The sequence below is a fragment of the Anabrus simplex genome, chromosome 1, assembly GCF_040414725.1.
Source record: "Anabrus simplex isolate iqAnaSimp1 chromosome 1, ASM4041472v1, whole genome shotgun sequence".
In the NCBI taxonomy this organism is placed as follows: Eukaryota; Metazoa; Arthropoda; class Insecta; order Orthoptera; family Tettigoniidae; genus Anabrus; species Anabrus simplex.
The window spans coordinates 479,577,763-479,603,034 of NC_090265.1; the positions used below are offsets into that span (position 1 = coordinate 479,577,763).

The 25,272-nt window shown below is 39.5% G+C and overlaps 1 protein-coding gene across 8 annotated transcripts in view; it reads right to left on the bottom strand.

The window, feature by feature from the left end:
• LOC136856971 (uncharacterized) overlaps positions 1 to 25,272 on the bottom strand; it is a 164,454-nt gene that overhangs the window by 133,491 nt on the left and 5,691 nt on the right. Inside the window, exon 1 of one of the 8 annotated variants that reach the window (XM_067135283.2) lies at positions 13,055 to 13,102. The exons of the other annotated variants lie outside the window; for them this stretch is intronic. The gene's annotated coding sequence lies outside the window, so the exon portion shown is untranslated. Of the gene's footprint in view, positions 1 to 13,054; positions 13,103 to 25,272 lie in introns of those variants that run through there. 8 annotated transcript variants of the gene reach the window in all.

The window sequence follows — 25,272 nt, forward strand, 5'->3', positions numbered from 1 at the left end:
TTTTTAGCTATGTCGTGAATTAGTTGTAATTCTTTGTTTAGATCTTTTGTTAACGGTATATTGAATGCTCTGTGTATCATGCTGTAGTAAGCTGCTCTTGTGTGTGTGTTGGGGTGAAGAGAATCTATTTTAATTGTATTTGAGGCATGTGTGGGTTTTCTGTATATTCTGTAAGAAAGGTGGTCTTCATGTCTAGTTATCGTTATGTCCAAGTAGTTCAAATTGCGATTGTTTTCGGTTTCCATGGTAAATTTTATATGGGAGTCTATTGTGTTGAGTTTATCTAATATATCAGTTTCATTTGTGGATCTATTGTCAATGATGACGAAAATGTCAACAAATCTACACGAAAAAAAGATATTGTCTATTTTATTAATTGACTAGCTGATGTACCCGTGCTTCGCTAGGGGATTCTCCGAAAGACTGACTTGGTGGTAGACTGACTGGGTGGTTTTCCTAACTGAATTCAACATAGGTCATTACAAAAACGTCAGTAGGAATGTAGCGATTGAAAGCAATGTTATGATATAAAATACTCGATCAAATGAAAAACCGCACACTTTCTCAATTTCAACGAACAGTACTACGGTGCCGATCTAAGAGTCCCAAGTTCCAGAGCTGGAATAACCAGGTCGCAGACTGCCGTGAACACTCCTCTGCCATTATTCCGTTAAATATGCACACTACTCATTCCAATCAGTGGCTCAGAGTAGGGATTGAATAGCTCGAATTCTATGATGCACCAGTGTGTTACGTACCAGATATATCAGAAAATGTATGAACCAGAGGAATGGCATGCTAAAGAAGAAAGTTATCTTACACCCCAGCTACTTCCCACCAATATACAGGCACGCTGTTACAGTCGGTACGACCAAGCGAGTTGGCCGTGTGATTAGGGGCGCGCAGCTGTGAGATTGCATCCGGGAGATAGTGGATTCGAACCCCACTGCTGGCAACCCTGACGATGGTATTCGGGAGATGGTGGGTTCGAGCCCCACTCGGCAGCCCTGATGATGGTTCTCCGTGGTTTCCCATTTTCACACCAGGCAAATGCCGGGACTGTACCGTAATTAAAGCCACGGCCGCTTCCTTCCACTTCCTAGACCTTTCCTATCCCATCGTCGCCATAAGACCTACCTGTGTTGGTGCGACGTCAAGCAAATTAAAAAAACCTCGGTACGCTGCAGTAATCCTATCTATCAGGGATGAGAGGAAAGAGAAGACAAAAAGCGCATCACAACAAACAATGGTCAATGTAGTGTTATTGTTGATAAAGTTTATGAGCTTTCTATATTGCAGGCCTTCACATTAGTTTTCTTTCGACTTTGTGATATTAGGGTGTCTTACAAAATTATTTACATCGTAGACTGTAGTTCATTATTCTCAGATTTTTACATACTGATTTTCACTAAATTCTGTTTACCCATTTTCTCGTGACTCAGCGCTGATATGGACTTAGTAACAAAAATCCAAATTCATGAATATCTCCAATTATATGCAGTACGGTAACAATGTATAAGACATAAGTGATCGGTAATTTAATAACTTCTTACATAACTACTACTAACTTACGACATAACAAAAGTTAGGTTAGTTATGTAGTATTTATCGATATGACCACTAGTAACATAAATAACTTATTTCAGAATTACATTTCAGACCTTCCCCTAAACTACCATTTCACTCAGCGTGAATAAAATAATTTGTAGCCGAGCTTGTAGTGGTTCATCACCCGACATTACATACCGATTTTCATTAAATTCTCTTCAGCCGTTTTCTATTGATGCGTGTACAATCATACAGACAGACAGACAGTAATTAGAGAAAAGTAAAAAATGCATTTCGTTGTCACTGTGGACATAACCGACACAGAAATACCATTCTTTTCAAATTCTGAGTAATGTACAGATAATAATAATAATAATAATAATAATAATAATAATAATAATATTTGTTTTACGTCCCACTAACTACTCTTTTACGGTCTTCGGAGACGCTGAGGTGCCAGAATGTAGTCCCGCAGGAGTTCTTTTACGTGCCAGTAAATCTACCGACACGAGGCTGACGTATTTGAGCACCTTCAAATACCACCAGACTGAGCCAGGATCGAACCTGCCAAGTTGGGGTCAGAAGGCCAGCGCCTTAACCGTCTGAGCCACTCAGCCCGGCAGTAATGTACAGACAAAACTCTTATTTTATATATATAGATTTATCGATACGACCACTAATAACATAAATAACTTATTTGAGAATTACATTTCAGGCCTTCCCCTAAACTACCATTTCACTCAGTGTGAATAACATTGATAGCCTAGATTATAGCGACCTATTCCCCGACTTTGCATACCAATTTTTGTGAAGGTACGAACACTAATAAAATAAATATCTGACAATTAAATTTTAGGCCTTCCCCTAAACTACCATTTTTCTCAGTGTGTATAGCCTATATTGTAGCGACTTATTTTCCATCTTTGTCTAGCGATTTTCATTAAGACACGACCACTAATAACATAAATATTTGAGAATTAAATTTCAGGCCTTCCCCTAAACTACCATTTCACTCAGCGTGATTAAAATAATTTATAGCCTAGATTGTAGCGGTTCATCACCCGACTTTACATGCCGATTTTCATAAAATTCTCTTCAGCTGTTTTCTCGTGATGCGTGTACATACATACAGACAGAAATTACGGAAAAGTAAAAAATGCATTTTCTTGTTACTGTGGACATGACCAATACAGAAATACCATTCTTTTCAAATTCTGAGCAATGTACAGACAAAACTCTTATTTTATATGTATAGATGTGTGCTCTAAATAGTCAATGTAAATTTTGGCGAGTATTCCAGAAGCGGGAGATCCCATCGGTAATCCTTGTTGCTGATAAATAGTATCATGAAATTTAAAGTAGTTGTTACTAATGGCAAAATTAAGTAATTTAATGAACTCTTCTATTTCTAAAGTGCTTAGAGTGCTGTGACTTTTTAGATTAGATTCAATGATTTCGATTGTTCGTTTTGTGGGAATGTTCGGGTACATGTTTATTATATCAAATGATGCGAGATTATGATATGGTTCAATCTTTAATCCTTTCGTTCTATTACAAAAATCTATTGAATTCCGTACTGTTTTATTAGCTGAGAATACGTAGTGCTTTTTGAGGAATCTTTGAATAAATTGCTAGAGTTTATAGGTTGCGTTTGCTCTGTAGTTACAAGATATTAGAATCATTCCGTATTGACGGTTTTCACTTTACAATGGCGAAAAATGAAAGTATCCTCCTAATCAATACATCATATATTCCGTCATTAGACGGAGTAAACAAGATCAGACATGTTTCGGCTCGTTTGAGCCATCTTCAGTGAAAAAAATTAGGGGGGTTGGAATAATTTACATAATATGAGTTGAAAAAATGCTAAAAAACATAATGAAAGCACAAACGAAACAAACAAAAGAGAGCCTATACGGAAACAAAATTAGCACAAATATACAATATTTACATCGAGTCTATTGTTGGCGAACGAGACCGTTACTTTGAGAAAGCCAGGCCACTAGAGGGGACACCACCTACTGCACACCATTAGAACTTCATTGACGGTTTCCACTAGATTACTGCAATTTACTATGCATCTGTCTTCTACCTAACACAGCTTCTCATATTTTTATATGCGGCTCTTCCGACCCCTCTATAATAAGGCAAAACACCAGCCAACATTATGAAACAATAATGAAGAAAGGGACCACTAGATTGAGAAGATATTGAGAATGCTGCTATTTCTAAAGCCTTAAATTTCATGGTGTTTTTTTTTCTCCTTACCACAGGCTTTTCGCCTGCAGGTTAATTCAGGCTTGGTTTCTCTCAAAATGTTTGCTCCCGCTCTCCTCCTGACCAATTTGATGTGATGGGTTTCCACTAAGATGATTTTGACAGCGATTTCAAACTGTTTTGTCATTTTTATAAACCAATAATTTGTAAACTATGAGGTCCACAACCTCACCATGTGCTACTATTATTCATTTCCATCTACATCATTTGTTTTCTCATTCCCTTGTTTCTTAGGTTAACGCAGTTTTTAGTATCAATTATTTCAAATTAACACCTGTTTCACTGAATTTTGTCACAATAAGTTGTTTTTTGCTCTGCATATTGATGTAAATATTGTATATTTGTGCTAATTTTGTTTCCGTATAGGCTCTCTTTTGTTTGTTTCGTTTGCGCTATCATTATGTTTTTTAGCATTTTTTCAACTCATATTATGTAAATTATTCCAACCCCCCTAATTTTTTTCACTGAAGATGGCTCAAACGAGCTGAAACATGTCTGATCTTGTTTACTCCGTCTAATGACGGAATATATGATGTATTGATTAGGAGGATACTTTCATTTTTCGCCATTGTAAAGTGCTCTGTAGTTAATAATAGGTCTCATTGGTATATGTTCTTTGCGTATTTTGGGATAAGCTTTAGCAGTTGGTATTTGAGGGTTCATTACTATGAGTTTAAAGGATTCTATTTCAATTAAAAGAAAGTGTGTATTTTTTAATAAGGCTTTGAAGTTTCTTTGTATGTTATTAGTCGGATCTTTACGTTTGATAAGGAAAGTGTTATCTTGAAAACATTCTTTAGTTTTCGATATGTATTGGTCTTTGTCGATAATGACTGTGGTGTTGCCTTTGTCGGCTTTCGTTATAAGTAAATTATTCTGTTTTATTGTATCTTTGAGTTTGTTTATGTGTGTTTTATTGGCTGAGTTATTGTTTTGGAAGTTACTGTGAATTTTGTCGATATATTGTGGGAGCCTGCTTTAATGTCAGATGTTTTAATTGCGCATATTGTATTGTAATTTTTTTTAAATAGATACTGGAACCGAAAACAAGAAAAAGGGTTTTCCGTGAAAATAAAAACTAATCAACTTATTTTTTTACTTTTTAATAACTCAGAACTGTTTTCATACAATCTAGTCCACACATATAAAATTTGCTTTCAGTATTTTCCATACATCGATATACAGTATACATGAATTTTATTGGTGAGTAAAATCCTTATTTTTATTAGTGACATACGTTTGAATTTTTATTTTTTATTTATTTTTATTTTTCCCGTTCAATGTAATTATTTTACAGAATCATATTTAGAAATAAATTCTACATTATCACGTATATTCTTTTGCATCATAGATGATATTTTCAAATTAGATACTGAGAGAGAAAAAGAGCGAAAATGTTTTTCCTCTTCCTAAAAATAAATGTTATCGACAACCATAATATCAACAATACTTTTTAATTCTTTATAACACTCTGAATCAGTTGTTTATTTTATGTAGTCGACATGTAGAAATTTTCTTGCCGGTATTTGTCATACACCGGTAAATATACGCGAATGTTAAAATGCATGTATTTTCACTAAAAACTGCCTGGCACTTTACAGTAGTAGAGTGGAGGCGGAGCTCTGGCCTCTTCCAGCTGATGGTGAGCGGCCGACCAGATCAGCTCCTGGCTCCAAGAGGGTTAATGTTAATAGAAGATGGCTGCCTAGTTGTACTTCCTTTTAAAACAATAATTACCACCACCACCACACTACACAGCAACAGAGCAGTAAGCCCCAGAGTTACATGATTATGAACGAGTAGAACACTAGAAGTTCAAAATACTCTTATGCCTCATTCATGATAATACTAAAACAGTTCAATTTTGCAGTTAATATTTACTGTCCGATATTATTGTTAATGCCTTGAAGGGAATACATTGAAATTTTAACATATTCATTTTTTACACCCGGCTGCTCATTCCTGCCACCCGGCTGACAAAAATTTCTGGCAAGAACATTGGGGCAAGACAAAAGCAGAAGTTCAAGCTAAACTACATCTTTGCCAAGAATGAAAGAATGGGAATGATCATCAGCCGAACTAAAACAGTCAGTTTAGTGACGAGTCTAAATTCTGAAGCAGTCCACCTGCGAGTGAAAAATGAAGTAGACATTATCAATAACTTCAAGTACTTAGGAGCTTCATTTCTTCTGACAATACCATAAACCAAGAAATAGGCAATAGAATACAAGCTGCATCAAAACTCTACCACTCCATTCGTCAATTACTTTGGGATGACTCATTTCCCCAAGCTTCAAGCTCACGCTGCACAAAACATATTTTGTACCAATTCTAACGTACGAACTGGAAGCAGCAATGTTTACTAGATCTGCACAAAGTTGCCTAAAGGCCAATGAAATGAAGTTCCTTTGGTCATGTCTCCAAAAGACAAGGAGAGACAAAATAAGGAATGAAAGTATTCGGCAACAACTTGGATTGGACAGGAGCCTGTTGAAAACCTTAGAATTAAGCAGATTATGATGGTATGGACATACGAGAAGGATGGCTCCAATTAGGACCCCAAGAGCATACTATGAAATTAATGTTGTTGGTAAGAGGCCCAGAGGGAGGCCTTGTGATAGTTGGAAAAAGCAAATTTTCAAAGACCTTGCCAAACGTGATGTAAATTGGCAGCAAAAGATAGAACATAAGCTGTGGATGGACAGGACGAACTGGAAGAGGCTCGTAAACACCCGTGCCTGGCTTGCTGGAGCGGAAAATCGATGATGATGATGATCATCATCATCATCATCAAGAGAATTGCCAGTAGCTAGGGAACACCATGCCCATTTAATTCAGAAGCTTGTTAAATCTAGTTTCGAGCAAGGTTTATGAGACAACAGGATACATAGTCTGATTGAAAACTGGAAAACAATCTGAATGTTGGGAAGAACAAAGACAGTTGAGAGAAAGGAAGTGTTTTGTTTGTGGCCATAAGGGTCACTTAACAGAGAACCAGTTGGTTCAATAACATGGAAAACATGAATGTATGTGGACAGGATAATTACCGGAACTACATGGTAAATGTTTTGCAAATTTGCGAGCAAGGAAAAGAGCAGAGAGGAAGGAATACACATAAGGGATTAAACGGAGTAGGGAGGTAGCCCTACCCAGGGAGTGGCCCCCCTGCCTGTGCGAGTCCCAGAGCACACTGACCCGGTGTGTAACATCTAGTAAGGGTCCCAGCTCAGGGTTACGAGTGAAGTCCTCAACGACTTCTACAGGGGAGAAGATGGACTTTGGTACGATGGAGACGGTGTAAGAGGCAGCCCTGTATTCAGGGATTAATATCAGTACAACCTGCTGCCTTGTAGGTTGAGGTGACTGGACACCAAAGGCTAAGGGAGAAAACCCTGAGAGAAAATCTCCATCTGTGTTAGGCTCAGCAGGTCAACAGAGGGATTACTGAAGAAGTTGCTTTCAAGAATAATACGAGCCTCGGATGTAGGAATTCACAATGACGACATCAGTTTGGTGCGAATGACAGTTTACAGAGTGATGTTACACCAGCTACCCAAACCAAACGAAGACAAAGTATCAGAGTGGGAACATTAAATATCCTGGCATTGACAAACAAAACTGAAGAGCTGGTCGACCTCATGGAAAGGAGGAAACTTCTGATCATGAGCCTGAGTGAAACGAAGTGGAAGAAAACTGGGGAAATGAATATCAGATTGGACTATAGTCTCTACTGGTCTGGAAATGAAGTAGAGTCAAAGAATGGAGTGGGATTTTTAATACATAAAGAGAAAGATGCTTGTAGTGAAGTTGAGTTTGTTAGTGAGAGGATAATTACGTTATCTGTGAACTTAGGAGGGAAAAAGTACAATGTGATCCAAGCTTATGCTCCACAGGTAGGATGCTCAAAAGAGGAAAAGGCCAACTTCCTTAATAACTTGGAAGAACACACTGAGTATGACAATCTAATTGTAATGGGTGATTTTAATTCACAAGTTGGCTCACAACGAACAGGACATGAATCCATCTTGGCCCTCATGGAATGGGAAACAGGAATGAAGAGGTAGAATATATGCTAGATCTATGCATGAGAAACAACCTGATAGTGAGTAACACTTGGTTCAAGAAAAGACTCTCCCATAAAATCACAAGATATAGCTGAGATGATAAAATAGGTACAATAATAGATTATATTCTGATAGATCAAAATGAATGGAAAAATGTCAATGATGTTAAGGTCATTCCAAGTGAAGACCTTGGTGGAGACCATAGACTGTTGGTTGCAGTTATTGCAGAGAAAAGACCTCCCAAAGTCTGTAACAAAAATAAAAACTTGGCGACTAACCGAGCCAAGTGTAAAGGAAGAATTCAGGGAAGGTGTCTGCAGGTTGTTGCCAAGACAAGAACTGAAATTGGTAGATGAAGAATGGGATACTCTAAAGAAGGTTGTGGTTTGTACAGCAGAAAAAGTATGTGGACGACAGAGTCAAATAAGAAAACCTAAAGAAACTGCCTGGTAGAATGATGATATTAAAAAGGCTATCAATGACAGAAACTGTGCAAAAAGATCCTTATATCAAGCAAGAACACGGGGAGATCAACATGAAATAGAGAAGCTGTCACTTTACAGAAAGAAAAAATTACATGTCAAACAGTTGGTTGTAGCTGAAAAGCAGAAATGCAAGGAAGATCTGGCTACCAAAATAATGCAGGATGGAAATAAAAAACTGTTATACAGTACTGTTAAGAATAGAAGAACTCAAAATGAATCTATCCAATCTGTAGAACTTCCTAATGGTGAGGTGACTAGGGATAAGACCAAAATATTACAGGAGTTCCAAAGGCACTTTGAAACTTTGCTGAACTGTTATGAAAATGTCACCCCATTACACGACGAACTTTATGATTTTGGCAGCACTAATACCACTAATCTGACATGGTTGGAAATAGAGACAGCAATATCTCAGCTGAAAAACAACACATTAACTGGATCAGATGAAGTAAGTGTTGAGATGATCAAAGCACTAGGAGAGGTAGGACAACAGTGGATGTACAGGGTACTAAATAGAATCTGGAAAGAGAATGTAATACCCAGTGACTGGAAGCAAGGAGTCATCCCATTGTTGAAAAAAGGTGATAGAAAGAAATGTACCAACTACAGAGGCATAACTCTGCTGTCACATGGCCTCAAAATCTACAAACCCATCCTTGAGAGCAGGATTAGAAAATATGTTGAACCTACACTTGAGGAAGAACAACGGATTTAGACCTCATAGATCAACTATAGACCTCATTTTTGCCACCAGAATGCTCTATAAGTATTGGGAGAAAGCTAAAACACTTATAACTGTTTTTCTGGACATCGAGAAAGCATATGACAATGTACCACGCAGGCATATATGGGGATGTTTGAGACAAAGTGCCCGATGACATCATAGCATGAGTACAACGATTGTATGATGAAACCAAGTGTTGTGTCCAGGTCCAGGATGGAAGGTCAGGTTGGTTTGAAACGACGAGTGGAGTCCAGCAAGGAAGTTGTCTTTCACCACTTCTCTTCATAATCATAATGGCTCCAGTTTTAAAAGCAGTTAAGAGAAAGGATCCAATAACTAATGCCCTGGTTTTTGCTGATGATGTAATGATATGGGGTGAGACAGAAGCAGAAGTACAAACTAGACTAGATCTCTGGCATGAAGCTTTTACAACCTTTCATCTCAAAATCAGCAAAACAAAGACAGTTGGCTTGGTGATTAGTAGAAACTCTCCAACTGTTCATCTAAGAATTGGAGATGAGGAGATGGATATTGTGGACAACTTCCAGTATTTAGGTAGTGTTCTGTCATCAGACAATACCATACATCAAGAGATTAGTAACAGAATACAGAAAGCTTCCAAATTCTATCACGCTGTACATCAAATACTTTGGGATGAAACATTTCCGTTAGTTTCCAAGATCAGCTTGTACAAAAGATATCTAGTACCTATACTGACATATGGCCTGGAAGCAGCAACACTTACTGGACCAACAAAGAGTCATCTTCAGGCAACAGAAATGAAGTTTCTCCATTCTTGTCTACAAAAAACAAAAATGGATATAATAAGGAATGGGGATATCCGACAACAGCTTGGATTGGAAAGAAGCTTGCTGGAGACTCTAGAAGTGAAGAGATTGCAATGGTATGGTCACATGAAAAGAATGAACCCTCACAGGACTCCTCGAACATACTTTGACCACAATGTTCCTGGGAAGAGACCAAGAGGAAGAAGACCTCGTGAGTTGGGAAAAACAGATAATGAAGGACCTTGAAATTAGCGATGCGAACTGGTGTCGCATATATGAGCAGCATCTGTGGATGGATAGAACAAACTGGAGGAGGCTCGTACACAACCGCACCCGGCTTGGTGGAGCGAAGAAATGATGATGATGATGATGATGGATTGCCGAGAAGGGCCATAGAGCAAGTTCCATAAAATAAATGGCCCACTGGAGAATGCAGCCCGAGGAAAGAGGACATTTGATAAATTAAAATTAAAGACGGGAAAGTCACGCTCTGCTCCGCGACGTAGTACCCATATTAATAACTGGTCAAACGATCTAGATCAGTCATGAGAGCATGACCGAACTGGCTCGATTATGGTACACGCTAAGAGGCAAAACAAACCCTGTAAGTTCCTACTGATAGGGAGGTGGATGTGGGTCTCATAAAAGAAAGAAGTATACAAGGAGATTCATTACTGCAAGCCAATAGTAGGACTTTCTGGTGTAACAGGACAAACTTCCTATACTACGGGATGTGTCACCCTATGCATAGGATATTCCTCCCCCGAATTTCATGTCGTAGAGACGAATTTTGATTGTCAGTATGGTCGTATAGGGAGAGACCGTCTACAAGAATGTGTAATTAATTACCATGATACTTAAGTGGAGAGCTTTGGGCAAATGTATCTGATAGGAATGAGCATTCGGGAAGTGTACAGGATAAGCATTTCCAAAATCACACACGTGATTTAGAGGGCACAGTAGAAATCAGGGTGTGAGATAGGAAGAATCCAAGGTTAGTATATAGTTGCCCAGAACAGGGATTTCTGCATTCAGAGGGCTTTGGCTACGCTCAGTTATGATGTCAGCCAGTTACCCACCACCAAGGTTAGTAACCCTGACCACCAGTCTCTCTATAAGTCTGTGCAGTAATACTGGATGCGAGTAGTGTGCGAGTTTAATATGTGCAAGCGAGTTGCAGTTTCAATTTCATAGTTTCATGGTGCTTTCTATGACTAGTCCTTGTGGTGAAATTAATTTTGTGTTTGACTTAAATTGATTTGTCTGGGGTTGTATATAAATAAACATGCCTGGTTACTGTATGCAATAACAGTTGGGTGAAAACCAGGAAAGATCCCTCCAAAAGTCATATCAAATTCTTCAGTTTACCAAAAAATCAGGAACTAAGGAAGAAGTGGATCCTGTTATTGCACACAGCAACCGTGATGAAGTGTGGAATAATGTGTCGTGAGTTAGAATATTCTCCTGCCGAAAGCTGTTTTGAAGAAGGCAAGTATGATACTGTTTTAACATTTTCCAGTGAAACCGACACCGAAGTGGAGGTTGAAGGTTTGAATTACATTGGAGGTTGGATGGCTAAAAATCATGAAAGCCCTCATCCTCACTTAGGTTCCCAAACAGACAAAAGGAACATACAACAGTATGTATTGTTCAGGGTCCTGGGTTCGAAGTCTGTCATACGGTGGTCTTACAGAGTCGACTGCGAAGTGGTCAAACTGTATGAGATATGGAGAAACGTTTCTGTTCTTATCACGGACTTACAGTCTGAAGAGGGTTGGGAGTAATACAGAACCCTGGTTTCTTCAATATGTGCAAGTGATCCTAATTCAAGTAGTGATCTGGTAGCCACATCTGTGAAAATGAGGACTTATGCTCGTATAAAATTTTTAAACAAACATGAGGAAGAAGTGGAAGCAAATGTGTCCAAGTTATGGAGGTGAAAGTCAGGAAGATAAAGAAAATGAAGAAACTTACCAGTTAAGGTAAGATTCACTTTATCGTAATAGAACGGTTTGTTCGTTCGTTCTTTTGTTCACTTGTTTATTGGTCACATTTAATGCTCAGTTTTGTTTAACTCAGAATACTTTATTGAATTTCAGTAGCATAGGGTGACCACTAAACTCCTGTTAGCAACAACCACAGTCTTGTGACATGATTGTCTCTTGTATTGTACACTATTGTGTTAGTTATCTACTATTTACAAAGTCCGTTTGAGCAGGTATAGGGGACACAAGAGCCTAATAATTATTTGGTTAAAACATATTGCAATCACTAAATTCCTTTGGAAAGCGCTCCCATGATCAGAGAGCAGGTATCTGTGTGATGTCATGCTCTAACAGCAAATGACTGCAAGCCAACCATTGTGAGTAACCTGTTATAGATTACTAATTGGGGAAGAACCCACTTCAATTCCTGCTAGATACCGGAAGTGAAGTATCCCTTTTAAAAAGGCACTTTGTACCACATGAGGCAATGCTTATCAGGGAACCTATCCCAGAGTTGAAAGATATAGGGTCAGATGTAGAACTTAAATGTGAAATGATCATAGGGAGAAATATACCAAGGATAGCATATTCAATTTTAAAGAGGGTTATGCCATAATAAAAGGGGAGCAACATTAATGTCTGTGAGAACCACTAGCATCCATGCAATCTGTCTCGAATCCAGGACAGAGGCAATTCTCAAAGTGAGAATGGACAATGGAGTGGCAGAAGGTGTGACTGATAAACAGGAAATTATGCCGGGGTTGTACAATGCAAGTTGTTTAACAAACGTGCGTAATCACAAGGTATTAGTGAGTGTGTTAAACACTAGTGATATAGAGGTCAAATTGAGCATTCAAGATGTTGAACCCATCAAGTCTCCTGAACAGAGAATGAAAGAAGATAAATCAAGTACCTTGAGTAGTAAGAGTAAAATTCTAAGAACAAAGGGTAATAAAACAACTGAGGGTAGATCATTTAGCACCTAAGGACAGGGAACAGTTATATGTTATCTATGCAGCATATAGCAACTATTCCATTTAGGTGACAAAATTAACTCACACTGGTATGTTACAACACAATCGCAATTAGGGAGAATCAATGTAAGGCCTTGCAGGTTAGCTGAGGCTCAAAAGGAGGAGATTCAAAAGCAAATTCAAAAAATGCTAGAGGATGAAATACTTACACACAGCAAATCCCCGTGGAACACACACCTCCTCCTCGTCCAAGAAAATGGTCACTTTAGGGAAACAAAAATACAGAATTGGCATAATTATAGGAAGCCAGCCATGCGGTATAGGGGTAGCATGCGAGCCTCTTACCCGTAGGCCCCGCATTCAATTCCTGGCCAGGTCAGGGATTTTTACCTGCATTTGAGGGCTGGTTCGAGATCCACTCAGCCTACGTGATAACAATTGAGGAGCTATCTGATGGTGAGATGGCAGCCCTGGTCTAGAAAACCAAGAATAATGACCGAGAGGATCCGTCATGCTGACCATACGACACCTTGTAACCTGCAGGCTTTCAAGCTGAGCAGGGGTCGCTTGGTAGGCCATAGCCCTTTGGGGCTGTTGTGCCATGGGGTTTGGGTTTGTATAATTGTAGAAAACTCAATGACATCACAATAGGAACTGTATACCCAACCCCGTTAATATCAGAACTGTTAGATGCATTGGGAGAAGCACGTTACTTTTCCACAATGGATTTAGCACCAGACTATCACTATGTCCTATTGAGGCCTCGGGAGTGTGAGAAGACTATTCTCAGCCTTAGGGAAACATTGTATGAGTATTTACGTATGCCTATGGATTTGAAGGATGTGCCCAGTACATTTGTGAGGCTGATGACAATAACCATGTCAGGTTTAACTGGCATAAACTATTTAGTCTGTTTAGATGATCTTATGGAGTATGGAAACTCTACTGAAGACCACAATCAGAAGCTCAGGGATGTGTTCCAGAGGCTCAGGGAACACAGGCTAAAATTACAGCCAGATAAGTGTGAATTTTTGAGAACAGAAGTAGCATTTCTGGGCCATGTCATTACCGAAAACAGGGTGCAGCCAGACAAACGGAAGGTTAAGGCGGTGAAAAACTTTCCCAGGCCTACAACCACAAAACAGTTGAACGGTTTTGTAGGATTTAGTGGGTACTACCAAAGGTTCTTACCAGAGTACAATGAAATAGTGAAGCCCCCATATGAACTCTTTAAGAACGATGTCCCACGATGTAACGTGCTTCTCCCAATGCATCTAACAGTTCTGATATTAACGGGGTTGGGTATACAGTTCCTATTGTGATGTTATTGAGATGGCTTTCTGCACACTGAAACAGAAATTGACAGAAAAGCCCGTATTACAGTACCCAAACTTTGAGAAGCCATTCATCCTAACCACAGATGTGAGTGGAGAAGCCCTAGGAGCCATATTATCGCAGGGAGAGCTAGGTACTTGCCAAGAGCTCACGCAAGTAGAACTCTGAATAAGGCAGAGAAAAATTACTCTCACAGAATTACTTGCTATCATCTGGGGTGTGAAGTATTTTAGACCAAACCTATTTGGACGGCATTTCACAGTAGTTACAGACCGCAAGCCACTGCAGTGGATATTCAAGGTTCAAGACCAGTCATCAAGGGTAATAAAAATTCAGGTTAAAATTAGCCAAATATTATTTCACAGTAGTGTACAAGACAGAAAAAACAAATAAGAATGCAGATGCACTAAGCAGGATTCCCACTGTGCCTGAACAAGCAGCAAGAGTGGCAAGTTCTGAGGAACAAGAATCCCAAGAGATAGGTGAATGGACGATAAGCAGAGTGATCTTGAGGACACGAAATCAGAGAGGCCAGGAAATTAGGATCGAACTCAGGACTCATTAGTTAGTCAAAACATAGAAAAATGAGAACTCTTAAGGTTTCACTTTACTTTGTCCTGCCTGCTGGCTCTTCAGAAATGTGTGCACGTGTGTTTTATATTCAGGAATCATTCAAGAAGAACACTTTCGCACTGCAAGATGTGTGGTTAAGGTTATTTTTTTAATATGTATAACTTTTGTTTTCTCAACGATTCATTTGTTTCTATACTTGTCCCTGTTTTTATCTCCTTGTAAGATGTGTATTGTTTAATGTAATGCCTTGTGTAATATAAATGCCTAAATGCTTGCCTATTCCCTCATTTTGGCTGATGACGCAAATCAGCGTTTAAACTAGTTCCAAGTACAAATACATGTTATAAATAAACTATAACATTTTTGTATTGAAAAGGTGGACCATTTTAAGTTTTCCTATCATCCTTTTCTCAGTTCAATACAGACAAATATGAAATTCCTAGGTTTAAATTCCTAGGTTTAAATAAAAAAAAAAGGACTCTAATAAGACGCAGAGGCAGAGGAGAATGACTGACGAGGAAGGAAATTCACCTAGCACTGCAGTCACAAGGCTGACCAAAGAGGATAAGTTGGCAATACTGCAAGATACACATTGTTTTGTCGGTGGATATCAGGGAATCATTGAGATTCTAGCATGAATTAAAGATGTCTATCAGTGGCCGAACATGAAGGAGGATGTGGAAGCCTTAATACACTCCTGCCCTTTGTTTCAAAAGAATAAAATTGTAGGTCCAGAAGTTAAAGCACCCATGGTTATTAGTGATACTCCTAGTACAGTATTCGAAAAAAAGGCATTAGACATCATGGGCCCGCTGCCCGTAACCAAGAGACAACAAATATATACTTATCTGTCATGATAACTTGTCCAAGTACGTGATAGCCAGCTCAATGAGTAATCAAGAGGCTGACACTGTAGCAAAGACATAAGTGATGAATGTGATCAGTATTTTGGGAATTCTACGTACAATTTTGAATGATATGGGTAGTAATTACACGAGTCAAACTTTGAGTTGAGAAAGTCGTGTAGAATACTGAAAATAAAAGTCCATGCAACGAACACAATCCAATGGAAGTATAGAACAAATGCACAGGACTCTTATTGAATACCTTGTTGTATCCACAAAGATGCACATGAAATGCTGTGAGTTGGTACACTTATTTATTTCACCTTAACTTCACATAAATATACACATTACCTAATCAACTGTTGTCACAAACAAAATACACTCATCGACAAACCACAATTTTAACAATTGCCTACCACAACACATGAAGAAACCTTGAAACAAATGACTGCTGACTAACATGTCTGCCTAAACACAGCACGAGGTCACAAGTATATTCCTGTTAAACCATAACTCCTACTAAACAATAACTCATCTCTACCATTAAGACCATGTGCTTATATATGTGCCTGGCCAGGCTTCTAGAAAGATACATTACCAAAATACTTTCTCGTAAATTCTCGAGTGCCTAACAACATGGTTATAATGTACAGAATATTCTACCATCATCTCGTCTGATCCAGTGCCATTCTGGATATTAGTGTGTTACAAAATACCGTAGCAGATTACAAATCATATATACAGGTAATAATAAATTCTATAATATTAATTACAGGTTCTTACATTAACTAAACTTTATATATATATATAATATATATATGTCTATATACAGTAAATGTTTCAGGACATAACCTCACAAATAATGTGATTGTACACTAATAATGATACTAATAAGTGGATGTACGTCATAAATAATAATAATAACAATAATAACAATAACAATAATAATAATAATAATAATAATAATAATAATAATAATACCCGTGTGTGGATTTACCAGTTACCTCCATCAGGCGCATCCCATTGGAATTGGGGAAGCTCGCTGGCTCTGCCGCCAGCAGAGTCAGAGGGTAGTAGGGAAATAAAATACCACCGTGAAAAAAAACTGGTCCCTTGCCAGGGTTACGGCAAAGACTGGTAAATGACCAGAAACCAGAAGGGCTAACAACCCTAGTTGTAAAAGGATGGGTACCCTTCCAAAGCAAAGTCAAGTCAAACAGCATGATGGCACAACATTTCAAGAAACATACCCCAGGGGGTAAATCTTCAGATAAATCCCTCGTCGTGAACACCACGGCGCACTAGTCTCGTTCGGATTCTGGGGGAGACTCGACATCATGCAAGAGACGAGTCGGAGCGTCTCGGTGTACCCCGAAGAGTCAAAAACTCAGGCCAAAATCTAAAACCTTTCTAGCAACTTTCAACATAAATTCACTTACACAAACTGGCAAGCTGAAAACCCTCACCAAAGCTCTTCACGAAAATCAGATATCCATAATGGCCCTACGGGAAACAAGGTACCCAGATGAAGAGATTTTTGAATCCGAAGGCTACCGATTTTTCAAGAACAAAGCGCAAAGAGGAATCCTCAATGGAGCTGTGATGCTTGGAACCACGTTTGCTGTTAGAACCAAGATCCTTAAATCAGTTGCAAATTTCGAACCTGTGAATGACAGATTGTCTATACTCACAATTAAATGCGTGAACAAAACCTACACCCTAGTTAACGCACATACTCCTACAAACGATAAGAACAAGTCTGATCCAGACGAAGTTGATAATTTCTGGGACCTACTGATGAAAAATTAAACAAAATCCCCAAACACCATGTCAAGCTTCTTTTGGGTGACTTCAATGCCCAACTAGGTCGTGAACAGAAGTACAAGAAAGTTATAGGAAATTACCCTACTCACAAAAGAACCAATCCCAACGGCAAAAGACTGGTGTCCATTTGCGAAAATCACAACCTGCAGGTCATGTCGACCCACTTTCGCCATCTAGCCAGAGAGCAAATGACTTGGCGTTCTCCCGTCCAAGCTCTCGGAGAGTTCCAAATTGATCATGTTGCAATCTCCAGGAGAAACAGCCCTGAGATTATGAATGTCAAGGTAAAGAAAGGCATCAATGTGGCCTCAGATCATTATATGTCTCTTATCAAATTCAAACCAATTCCCGCAAACACAAGGAAGACAACCAAACAGATCACATGCTTCGACAATGATAAACTTCGGCAAAGGGTTGAGGAGTTCCAGGAAAAGGCTAGACCAAATGACTGTGACTTTAACAACGCCAAGAGTCTCCTTGTTGAGGCCGCCAAAGACGTTGCAGAAATCAAGAGAAGCAAAACGCATGCCTGGTGGAATGGTACCTGCGAATCAGTCCTCCAAGAAAGACTCAATGCGTGGAAACAGTACTACTCTATGAAATCAGAAAATGATTGGGAAACCTACAAAACCCAATGTGCCCAAGCAGCTAGGGTGTTCAGAACTGAGAAACGTAAATACGAAAAATCCCTCATTGAAAAGATAGAACAAAACTTTAGGAAGAATGAAAGCAGAGAGTACTACAGAGCCTTCAAACGCAAACTCGCTGGCTTTAAACCACCATCTCTATGCTTTGAGCGAAAGGACGGCACACTGGCAACGTCAAATGAAGAAAATTGCAGCATTCTGGCAGATTACTTCAAGAATTTACTTAATTGCTCTAAACCGCAAAGCGCCATTGAGACCAAGGAACCCTTACTCAGGTACCCAGATTCCAGACCACCCGACAGAGATGAAATCAAGCGCCACATTGCCCGTCTCAAAAATAACAAAGCACCGCGGGAAGACTCAGTAGTAGCAGAACTATGGAAATATGCCCCAGAGGAATCGCTTGATATCTTGCAAAAGCAAACAGAAGAAATTTGGAACAAGGAGACCCTACCCGAAGATTGGAAAATAGCTTTGATCCATCCATTACACAAAAAAAGCAGCATGAAGAACATCAACAACTACAGAGGGATATCTTTGCTACCCGTGACTTACAAAATTCTACCACTTGCCATCCTGGAGCGTTTGGAAGCACAAGTCGAACATCAAATAGGTGAATACCAAGGAGGGTTCAGAAAAGGTCGCTGAACAGCTGAACAGATCCAAAATCTCAAAACGATCATCAGATATTGTACACTAAGGTCCAAGCCGTATGTGTCTGTCTTTGTGGACTTTAAGAAAGCGTACGACTCCATTGACCGGGAAGTCCTGCTAAACATCTTAAATGAATTTGGAGTTGATTTGAAACTGCTGGCATTAATTAGAGCCACCCTGACCGATACAAAATCCAAGGTGAAGTTCCACGGATGTCTCTCGCATTCCTTTGACATCAAAACAGGAGTTCGACAAGGTGATGGGCTATCCCCGATACTCTTCAACTGTGTTCTTGAAAAGATCATCAGAACCTGGCGGGTGAGATTACAGGAAACCAACTACAGTCCACTGAGAATAGGAACCAAATCTAAGGCGATCACAACAGACTGCTTAGCATTTGCCGATGTTGCTGTTCTCTCAAACGACATAGAAACCGCTAGAGTTCAAGTTGAAATTTTAAAGGAAATTGCCGAACAAACTGGTTTGCAGATATCGTTTGAGAAAACAGAAGTAATGACTAACATCAAAGAGGCTCCACCAAAACTCCATACAAAATACGGGGACATCACACGAGTAGACAAATTCAAATACCTGGGTGAGATGATCATAAAAAATGGACTGGACAAAGAAGCACTTCAGGAGCGAGTACACAAACTGGAAATAGCCTACCAAACATCCCGCACAATCTACAACAAAAAATGCCTTTCCCAAAACACCAAGATACGTCACTATGAAACAGTTCTGAAGCCAGTAGTTCTATATGCAGCCGAAACCCTGTCTCTAAATGCCAACGAAGGATTCCTTGAAGAACTGGAGAAAAGAGAACGCAAAATTGTGAGAGGAATCTTGGGATCAAAGTACAGAAATGGAATCCATCAAAAGAGATCCAACAAGGAAGTCTACAGCAAAATATAGAAAATTACCGACACAATCAGAAAAAGACTGGCACTATTTTACGGTCATCTGAAAAGAATGGACGGAAGAAAGTTAAGTAAAGAAATCTTTAACTTTTTTATTCAAACCCCAAAACCACTATTCCCTGGTTGAGAAATACTAAAGAAGACCTGCAAATGCTCCATATCTCAGCTGAAGACACCCTTAACAGAGATCTCTTCCACAAGAAAATATTGACGAATGGGCTAAACCGAGACGAGCAGCCGAAGAGAAGACACGGTGCCCCTTGGACAGAGGAGCGTAAGCAGGCCCACTCACAAAGAATGAGGGAAATTTGGACTCTAAAGAAGGCCAAGTTCAGTGTCAAATGCAACAAGACTTAACATGGTCATTGATGGCCCCGGCGAATTATATAAAAATAATAATAATAATAATAATAATAATAATTCGAGCTCGATACTTGCATTATTCACCCATGGGCGAGAGATTATTGTTTTCAAGTTATCACACTTGCGTCAACCTTAGACATTACCTATGCTAGGATCAAGATGATTGGAATGAGTATTTACCAACAGCCACTTTTGTGTACAATACATCATGACACAGTAATATAGGGTTCATTCCTTATGAGTTAATATTTGGGCGAAAAGCAAGCATAACCAGAGTATTGCAGAAAAAATAGAGGTAACCTACAATGAGTATCAAAATGCAGTAGAGAACTTAACGCATTAAGAGTTGGGAGAAACTGTAAATTTTGCCCACAGTACGAGTATACAGGCATGTATATAATTAAAAATGTTGATGGGGTAAACTGTCTTGAGGGTTAAAAAAAGTGAAAGGTGATCATGGCACACAAAAATACATTAAAACTATATGTCTTACTTGGGCCATAATATCGGAGAAAAGTTGGCTCCTGTTTTCAACCGCAGTGGATTTTCACCCCCCAGGCACTCCTACCATTTTTTGGAACTATCGATTGTTGCTGGTAGGGTTAGTTTGAAATACTCACCCAAAACACGTAACCAAATTCAGGGGAGATTAGAAATTCTAACCCAGAGAAACCAAGGAGCTGTGGAAAAGTTTGGTACACAATGCAAATAGCGTGTAATGTCAAATACCCGTCAGAGGGACTGTGTGAAGCGAGGCTACAGTCCAAATGTCTCCTCGCAACATTGGGAGGCTGGAACCCAATCCCCAATGCTTCCTGTCCCGAACAAGAAGAAAGAGATATTTAAGTAAGTTGCTGTGTAATAACCGTTGTGTCTCTCCGAAACATTGGAAGAATGGGACCTCTCCACAGGTCGCCACCATACTCGCAGACTATGGTCATCCAGGGTAGTGCAGAACCGTGATTCATTGCCGAACATAATGCAGTGCCATTCATCAGCAGTCCATACTTCCCAATCATGGCACAACTCCAAACGCAGCCACATGGTATGGTGTTAATGGCAGCCTACGCATGGGATGGTAATTCCCTAGTCCGGCTGCTGTTAGTCTCCGACCAATGGTGCGGAATGACACAGAATGTTGCAAGGAGTTCATTACTTGTTCTCGGATGGCAGGCGCAGTAGTGACGGGGTTATGATGTATTTGGTGCGTGCACAGTACACTGATCCTTCCTTGTGGTGGTCAGACATGGTCGACCGGAACATTGACAACTAGTATGCCCGCCCTCACATTCTCATGCAGGCTATTAGGCCACTGTCAAATGCGAAAGCCCCACAAATCTGGATACTGCACGATTTGACCAGCTGGTCAAATGGAGACCCACAATGAGGCCCCTTTCAAACTCTGTCACGTGCTGATAACGCTGTCTCACACACGTACGTAGCATCTTCGAGTCCTTCGCAGTGATCACTCAACATCTAACACTTCACGCCCCATATATACCCTACCAGGACTAGTAACAACACTTAACACGAACAACACTAATGCACTCTGGTGGCCATTCTGTCACTGAGAATTGCAAACCTAATCATTTCCATACCCACCAACGGTGTGTACATGTATGAAGTTACATTGAGATCCGACCATTTCTTCTGTGTGCTCCAATTTTTTTGTCAGGCAGTGTATTAATGAGGTTGTAAATCAGAGGTGCTCATGATGGACATTTCATCCCGCGAGCACACAGCACTGTAAGCAGGCAGGCAGGCAGGCAGGCAAGTGATGAGCGTATGCTATTCAATCACAGTGACGATGTGGTTACGTCACAGGTCGTGAAAGTTGGGCGTTCTCCCAGTCACTCTCGACCACCATGGCAATACCAGAGTTTAAAATGGAAGCAGAAAATAATGAAAGAAAGAAGGCAGAAGTCCATATCATTTTCAATTTACTTCGTAAGAAGTAAGTTATCTATGTTCATTGCAGTTTATGTATTTTGACTGGATACAATAAGCATTAAGCCTACAATCTCAAATATTTTTGTAATGTACGTAATGAATAATTTTCACTATTAAATTTTAGGAGGTGCTTGAAAGATTTGTAATAAACTACTGAGTTAAGGTGGATAAGCTGTGGCTTCTGGTTGCTTGGGTTTAAATTATCTGATAAACTCACCAAAAATCCAACCATGTTTACTAGGAATAACATAACTTAGGTTATTTATTTGAAGGCATACTGTGCTTCTATTTGGTATATACATTTACATTGTTGTTGTTGTACTTCAATCTTGGTAGTAAATACCTATGTCCTCACTCGTGATGAAACTCCCTCGCGATTTAGAGGCTAGCTATTATCAACGAATGCCTGATAAATTTTAAATACTATTTTCAGAAATTTTATAAACAGGAAAAGTCACAACAATACAGCCACTGATCAAAATCAAATGGTAAACTTGTTGAATTATGTAAATTAAAATATATAATTTTTCCTGGATGAATAACAGGAATTTTACTTTTTAAACAAAACTGAAATACTGTCCATCGTTCCCATCCACAGAATTGTCAATTGTAGCTTGTACGCTTAAACTTTGTACCTTTGTAAATTGTAAACACAAAAATTGTAATGTGTTAGTTTTCTTTGAATGTGTATACATGAGAAAATACAACAGACCGCTTTAAATCAAACAGGAATATCTTAAAAAGGTCTGTTTTCTTGTGATTATAGCATTTTTTAAAAAATACTGTACCCCAATCAGCATTTTGCTGAGTAATGGAGGTGAGCTTCATAATGACAATCGAACATCATTAGCCCAGCCGCACTGGGCTAGCTTCTACGGGCACCCAGCTGAATACCTCTGTTGTAAATAATGGTTACAAATCTCTTCACATGATTTTGAGAGTATTTAGGGGTTGTAGTATGGATGTAAAGGCGAGGGAGTACAATTCTCCAATTAGAAGAACGTTCTAGTGTATGGGAACCACACCAGAATTACCTGAAACACGAGTTGGAAAATCAATACTTCCACCCACACCACCAAAGTTTCACCGCATACAAACGTACACAACGAATTCACAGCCTTCTCGCGAATGATTTAGTCAAGCGATGCACAAGGCTGACAACCTCTCTTTCTAGGAACTATACCTCTCTAGCTTCCTGTGGAAACACTAGGGCCTGGACAAGACCACTGGATGGGGAAACAGCCTTAGGCCTCTACCTTCCTCTGGAAACACCCTTGATCTGTAATGGTTAGGGTAGGGCCTGAACAAGACCATTGGATAGGGACAAGCAAAGGGAGTCAGGGGGCAGGATGATGGATTCCTGGACATCACAAAGAACACATCTCTCCTCTGACACTCATTCCAAGTCAGATTTCACTAATTTCTACTTCCTTACAATAATAAAAACGTAAGTTAGTATGGGGTAAATTTTTACCACTGGAAAAGATCCAAAAGAAAGTAGCACGATTAGTTCTGGGTGATTTCCGACAAAAGAGTGGTGTTGTGAAAATGTTGCAAACTTTGATCTGTGAAGACTTGGGAGTAAGGAGAAGAGATGCTTGACTATGCAGAATGTTTTGAGCTGCCAGTGTAGAGATAGTGTGGAATGACAATAGTAGACTAATAAGCTTGAGTGGAGCTTTTAAAAGTAGGAAAAATCATACAGAATGAAGATAAAGTTGAAGTAAATTTGAATAATGGTCCCTCAGCATACTGGAACTTAAATAATGGGGATCTTACCTCATGTTACTTTTATGTTAGAGGAGACACGTGTTCATTATGAATGCCATGGACCCACTAATCTGCCCAAAAAAAGTATGTTTACTCTTACCATTGATGCTTTCACGACCCATACTTATAGACAAGATATAGGCTTTTCTGGCTTACGCCATGTCAAGAAAATAAGATGATATTCTTTATGTTTCGCAGAGAACATTGCTCTGTGTCTTCAGAAGAAAATCTCAACTGTTCATGAGGAAGACTTTTCCAAGAATGAAAGTTTAAATTTAGACATTACTAATAGAAGTGTAAGTGGTACGTTTTATTAGTCACCAGATGGCTCACCATACGCAAGATGATTCTGAACTGACCATTCTCTCACCTGATAAGGGTAATGCGATGGTGGTTATGGATGCTGAAGTGAGTTTCAATGTGGAGTCCTTGTTCACTAAAGTGCTAATTTATTTGATTATGTCTCTCGCTGAACATCTGTTCCCTGAGAACATTACTAAGCTATTTTACCACTGCACGACTACCAGCTATTGCTCGGGGGTGAGAAATTTTACAAACAAACATGTGCGGCTATGGGAAGCCCACTTTCGCACGTAGTGGCCAATTTCTTTATGGAGCATTTTGAGGAGGCAGCTATTGCTTCAGCGCCCATCAAACACATAATATGGCAGAGATATGTTGATACATTTGTAGTCTGGACAGAAGGTCCTGAGAAACCATCTATTTCTAAACCACCTAAATCAGCAACATCCTTATATTAAATTCACTATGGAGATGGAGTCAGACAGCTGCCTTCCTTTCTTGGATGTTCTAGAAAGAAAGAAACCGGACGGCTCCTTAGGACATACCGTCTATCTTAAGCCTACCCACACAAATCGCTATCTTCATGCAGATTCTCACCACCATCCAGCACAAAAACAAGGCATTCTCATGGCACTCACCAAGAGGGTGATACGAATTTGTGAGCCAACAAATATCCAAGAGGAGACAGACACACTCAAGGTCATGTTCAAGGGTAATGGTTACCACAATGTGCGGAATCATGGAACCCTGCATCCCAGAAAAACAACCAAGCAAAGCTCACAGAAGGAAGAAGTGAAGGGAACTGCCTACCTGCCTTACATTCACAACACCACCAAGGTCCTCCACAAACAAAATATAAAAACCGTGTTTGGTATAGTCAATAGAATTGCTCACAGTCTAGGTAAAAGCAAGGAAAAATTGTCCCCACTTTTATATCCTGGGGTATACAAAATTCTCTGTATTTGCAGCAAGGTATACACTGGCCAAACATGCCAGTCCATTGGTACTCGAATCAAGGAACATGAACAAAATATTCGTCTCAACCAGTCAGATAAATCAGCAATAGCTGAGCACGCCCTATTGTCGGGTCATGATGTCGTGTTCCAAGATGCTCAAGCTCTTACCCATACTAGACACTACAGGTCCAGGATTATATGAGAAGCTGTGAAAATACTTAGAAATCCTAACATTTTCAACAGGGACACTGGCTATCAATAAAGTAATACGTGGTTGCCAGCCATTA